This window comes from Pleurodeles waltl, chromosome 2_1 (genome assembly GCF_031143425.1).
Source record: "Pleurodeles waltl isolate 20211129_DDA chromosome 2_1, aPleWal1.hap1.20221129, whole genome shotgun sequence".
Taxonomy (NCBI): Eukaryota; Metazoa; Chordata; class Amphibia; order Caudata; family Salamandridae; genus Pleurodeles; species Pleurodeles waltl.
This window is the reverse complement of record NC_090438.1, coordinates 601507297-601513296: the sequence shown is the minus strand read 5'-3', so window position 1 is coordinate 601513296 and position 6000 is coordinate 601507297. Positions and strand designations below refer to the sequence as shown.

Genomic DNA, 6000 nt, shown 5'->3' with positions numbered 1-6000 from the left:
ATAGCTCTTTATTTTGAGATACTCATAAAACGCACGAAGTTTCTTGGGAAATGTTCTCAGTTCCCTACACTAATATTTTTTAATTTAGAACGGAGACTGATTTTAAGACAACTGCTCATATTCTCCACTGTTTTTATTTCGAACCTCAAAAAATCCCCTACTCCATTATAAATGAACAAGCAAATGAAATCCTCGCTTATATTGATTTCCATTCTGAGCATTTCCAAATGTTGGCACGTACACCCTGTGACATTTTCAATAATTAATCGCGAACTCTGATTTTATCAGAAGATCCTATGCTGTTAAGTTACTTTCATTCCTCTGGGTAGGCACAGTACATCAAGCATCTCTTCCGGGCTCGGTGACGTCACTCGCGTGTCACTGTCAGCTGTTCCCATGTCTGGTGACGATAGGCGCGCTCCCGTTAGCAGCCTGCTGCGATGGGTAGCAGAGCCAGAGGGGAACTGGGCAACTGACGCGCTTCCGGTTTCCATCTTACTTTCGGAAGTAGTTTTTGCGCAACAAATGAAAACAAAAATAATCCAGAGCTGTTGGGGCTCGCAGGGTGGTACTGGGAGTCTGATCTAATGCGAACGGAGGATCCCAGACTGGAGCGGTGACAGGTAAGGAGCCGAGACCCGGTTAAACAGCATTGGAATCGGGGAGTGTGCCGGAGTATTCCATTCACTCTCCTTTAGAGAGTCCAGCTTGAACCGGGCACTGGGAAGACCTAGAATGCGGACAGAGCTGGTTTGAGTAGGCAGACGCTGGGCCTATTGCTGGCTATGTCTTTCCTGTCTTCCTGGAGAATACATATATTTGTAAAGGCACTGATTGCTTTTTGCAGCAGGTCCCACCATGTGTCCCCACCCCCGTCACGGGATTGGGCTGACTCACAAAGGTGTATAGCCCTCGTAGTAGTTATAAATTTGTCCCTGCATATCGGCCGTCCCGCACACTGAACATGGATAATCCCCCTCTTAACTCGCTGGGAGAAACATAAGTGGTGCCCCCCGCCCCCACCCCCCCTTTCTTCCCTAGTCACCGATTCCTGACTATGTACCACCATATGCTGACGGCTGAAACGCATGTAAGTACTCGGGTAACTTTACGTGACCCAGGCCAGGATGGCCTGTGTTCCCTGATTCAGCAAGTCATGTGTTCGCAATAAGCGAAACGTTATCGCTTCATGATCTTATTTATCAGGTTAGTCGATGTCCTTGTAATTTTAAAGATCAGTTGGTTATTTTTTTAAATACATATTTAGAAGGTTACCACGCTGGCATTGTATTTAACATGCAAGGCCAGGTATCCGAAACTGGAGAGAAACCAGTTTACGGAACTACCCACACAGTTTTTGTTTCTTTATCCACTAGCAGTAGCTATTTGTTACTTTAATGATAACTTGTTTTTTATAGCTCTTCCGCATGTTTGCAGTTCCTTAAGCGCTGTAAAATAACGTGTTACTGTTGCGCAAGCTATTGGTACTTAGTTTACCGGTTTTGGAGTGATGAAAGACTTAGTCTTGTTGAGATGAACCCGTGTGGTATGCGCAGCACGTCAATTGTGTAGAATTTTATAAGTGCCTACTTTTCAAAGGGAGGGGTGGTTCAGAAATCTACTGGTGGCATGCAGTGCGGTGCCGTGCCTAGTTATGACATTGTCCTTATTATAGAAGAGCTTCGATGATATCCTCTCTGATGATGTTATATGGTTTATATTATATCAGTGTTTGGATTCTAGCACAGTTGTGATCGTGCCATGAGTCACCCACAAACTAACTTGTTTGAGCCCTGGGCAGGGCCAAATTTGACTGCCCTTAAACCCCAGCTTCTCATCCTAGTTGTAGGAAAGGGTGTGACGTTATGGCTAGAGCTTTGTAACTGGGGTGCCAGGTTCAAGTCCTGGCATCGGCTCAACAACCTATGATTCTGGTCAAATCACTTAATCTTCCCATGTCTATTTATGTAATGTGAGGGTCATACTCCTTTCTACGTGTATCCCTGGAAGATCAGTCGACCAATGCACTTGTTTAATATCCTTAAATTATCATATAACTGGGCTGCATACCTCCTTTGTGTCAGTGGTTGGGTATGTGGCGTAATTGTGGTTTGTACATGTTTATGGGTGCATGTGCTGAGAAGGTGGGGCCCTGTCCTCTGCAAGTATGCATGTATTGCATCATACGGTGGTGCTTCACTACAATGCTTCTTTTCTGAATGTTTAGTTCTATTGATGCAAAACCTCTGCACACCGGTTATGAGTGCCTTGCAATGCTCCAACGCCAATACAAACCACTGTTTGTAAGAGTGTTGGAATTCTAAGTTTGTCTGTAAAATGTTTCATGCAGTATTTTTCGCTACGTCAAACCAAGGACCAAAAATCCTTCTGTTATGCTCCATAATCAGGGACAGATTCATAACTGTAGTTATTTATCACATACGATAAACAACTAACCTTATGGTCTTGTTATTTATTGCATGCAATAAATTACAGTGGAATGAAAAATGTCTTAAACACGAAGGAAAGATTCAATTCTATTAAGGACATGGAGGTGAGGATTATGCTTTTCTTTCTTTATTTTGTTCCAACAACTTCAGCTTAATCAAATACTAACTACCTTTCCCATGAGTCTTAGGGAAAGAACTACAATTTTAACAACCAATGAACAAAGCACAGTCCAACCTCATCCTGGTCACTCCCCTCATAACGTCCTCTTTCTTGAATGCAACAAGATATAATGATTTCTTCCTCTCTCATTCTTGTTTGGCTCCTTCTGCCCCTATTGAATAAGGAGAAGAAAAATCTGATAACCCTCTATCATGGTTCTGTTCCAAACAAGTAGCGTTTACCACAATAACAACACTTTGGATAAAAACTCTTCATGAAATAACTAGATTATAAACAATTGTTTCTAAATTCATGAGCAACATTTCTCACCCCGACTATGACTTCTAAAGATACTTAAAACAGTAAATTGGAACGAACACATAACCTTACTTAGACCTTACATGGATATTCTCCTTTTAAGGGTTCACATGTCAATCACAATAGGGTCGGGTAACGGTCTTAGGGTTGGAATAATCCTCGCCTCAGTGTCCTCAATAGAACTGAAACTTTCCTTCATGTTTTTTAGAACATTTTTAATTCTATGTCGGGACCAGATGCGAGGATTATGCTTGTTGAAAACTTATCCACCACTAAAGAAGCCATGTCTAACACTGGTTTGAAATAAAACCTCTGGGAAATGGAATATGAGGACCAATCTGCTGCATTGATTATGTCCTCCAGCTGAGCTCCCAGACGGAAAGCCTTAAAGGCCATCGCTCCCCTCACTGAGTGAGCGCTGAACAGTGAGACATTAGTTCCTGCTTCTTGCATTACCCAACAGATTCGTCTCGCAATGGTGGGAGGCGAGACCGCCTTATAAAGCTTCCATAATGAGATGAGAAATTGTCTCTCTCCTGGAGGTCAGAATTCCTCTGTCATCTCCTTGTAAGTCTTAAGGCAACGAACCACACACAATTTTGGGGATCTGTGAAAAGCTGGATATGAAACTACTTTAGAGTTTGTTTTTGTTCACCTAGAAATATAAAATATCACTCCTTCCGGGTTAAAGATTGTCCTGGACTATCCAAAGCATTCGCATGTGACACTCAACAACCTGAGACCAAACATAAGAGCATGTCCAGCTTAGTCGACAGCTCTTTGTGTGAAAATAATTAATTTCTCTGCCAGGCCAGAAAGAGATTCGGGGCTAGATTCACATCCCGGAGAGCCAATTATTGCGGCTCAGGAGGTTATGTCAAACATATCCCTCTCATTAGTTTGCACACTAGGAGATGCTCCCCTATCAGGAATCCCTCCAAAGGAAGATGACCAGCTGATATAGCTGACCTGTAAAAGTTTATGGTCACTGGGCCGCTAAGGATGGCAGAAAAATCGGCGAGTGATTGTCCATCTTCAGCAGGACAGTGCAGCAACGGATCCGATCCTTCGTCCAACACTTTATCGTGAAGGAGCCTGCCGTGAGCTCTAGGCAATTGATGTGCAATTCTGTTCCTCTGCAGACCATTTCCCACCTGTGCATGAGTCTTTACAGCACGCCCTGATCCGATTTGCTGGTGTCCGACTCGATCACCAGGTCGGGATCTGAGCCAAAAATGGCTCTGCAGTTCCAGGCTTCCATGTGTGTCAACCGCCACCTCATCTAGTCCGTGTAGGGGACCTTCTTCGAGTATTGCAGACCGTTGTGCAAGTGAGAGGCCTTTAGATGTTGCAGGGCTCTGTTGTGAAGGGGGCCGAGAAAGATCACCTGAATGAGGATAGAAATCTGACCACCCTGGCTATCTGATGTAGAGAAGTTGAGCTCTTTGCTAGAGTCATCCTGAGCATCCTGCACATTTTTGCAATCCTGTGCGTCGGAAGACTCTGCGATCTCTCGACTACGTCTATCACAAAACCCAGGAAGGTGGTGTGACGAGTGGGGAACAGCAGGGATTTGCATTTGTTGACAATGAAATCCAAGCTCTCTAAAAGGGTGACTGTCACCTGACGTTAGTCTGACAGATGGCGTGGACATTGATCCATTATGAGGATGTCGTCTAAGTCGGAAACCCTGGGTTCGTAAATGTTCCATGACCGGTCTGAGGATCTTGGTGAAGCACCAGGGGGTAGACGACCGCCCAAACTGCAACGCCTTGAACTCGTATTCCTGTTACCTCCACCTGAACTGCAGAAATCTGCAGTTAAGGGGGAAAATCAGAACTGTTAAGTAGGCATTCTGAAGGTCCAGACAGACCATCCAATCAGTGGGTCTCAAAGGGTCGCGTAAGAGATGGATACCTTCCACCTTGAAATGACGGGTAACAAGCCAGCCGTTGAATTCTCTAAGATTGATTACCGTGCATTGGCCGCCATTACGTTTCACTACTAGAAAGAGATTGTTCAAAAGACCTTTGGAATGCCTTCCTTGGCATGGTTACCCCCTGACTTTATGACTTTTGTTGATGACAGTTATGACTGAAAGTGTGCTAACCAGGCCCCAGCACCAGTGTTCTTTCCCCAAACTGAACCTTTGTTCACACAATTGGCACAGCCCTCGCACACAGATAAGTCCCTTGTAAATGGTACCAAGGGCCCTGTTGCCAGGGAAGGTCTCTAAAGGCTGCAGCATGTCTTATGCCACCCTGGGGACCCCTCACACAGAACATGCACACTGCCTCACAGCTTATGTGTGCTGGTGGGGAGAAAATGACTAAGTTGACATGGCACTCTCCTCAGAGTGCCATGCCCTCCTCTCACTGCCTGTGACATAGGTAAGGAGGAGCCACCCACCAGTCATACAGTCCCTAAGGTTCCCTGAGCTGAGGTGACTCCTTACTTTAGAAATCCTCCATCATGAGATTGGAGGATTCCCCCAATAGGAATAGGGATGTGCCCCCCTCCCCTCAGGGAGGAGGCACAAAGAGGGTGTAGCCACCTTCCAGGACAGTAGCCATTGGCGACTGCCCCCCAGACCTAAACACACCCCTATATTTAGTATTTAGGGGCGACTCTGAACCCAGGAAATCAGATTCCTGCAACCTACAAGAAGAAGAAGGACTGCTGACCTGAAAGCCTCGCAAAGACGAAGGAGACGACAACTGACTTGGCCCCAGCCCTACCGACCTGTCTCCAGACTCAAAGAACCTGCACAGCGACACATCCGACAGGGACCAGCGACCTCTGAGGACTCAGAGGACTGCCCTGAACCCGAAGGACCAAGAACCTCTGAGAACAGTGGCATTGTTCAAAAACTGCAACAACTTTGCAACTTTAAAACAACTTTGAAAGAACTCTCTCTTCCCGCTGGAAGCGTGAGACTTCTCACTCTGCACCCGACGCCCACGGCTCAAGTTCAGGAGAACTAACACTGCAGAGAGGACTCCCAGGTGACTATGATGATGTCGGTAACCTGAGCCGCCCCACACCCCCACAGCGACGCCTCCAGAGAGGATC

At 45.7% G+C, this 6000-nt stretch overlaps 1 protein-coding gene across 1 annotated transcript in view; it reads left to right on the top strand.

Moving 5' to 3' along the window:
• Positions 1 to 375: 375 nt before the first annotated feature.
• The window catches only part of HERPUD2 (HERPUD family member 2), a 227855-nt gene continuing 222230 nt past the window's right edge, over positions 376 to 6000 (top strand). The window contains exon 1 of the mRNA XM_069215497.1: positions 376 to 623. The gene's annotated coding sequence lies outside the window, so the exon portion shown is untranslated. The remainder of the gene's footprint in view (positions 624 to 6000) is intronic.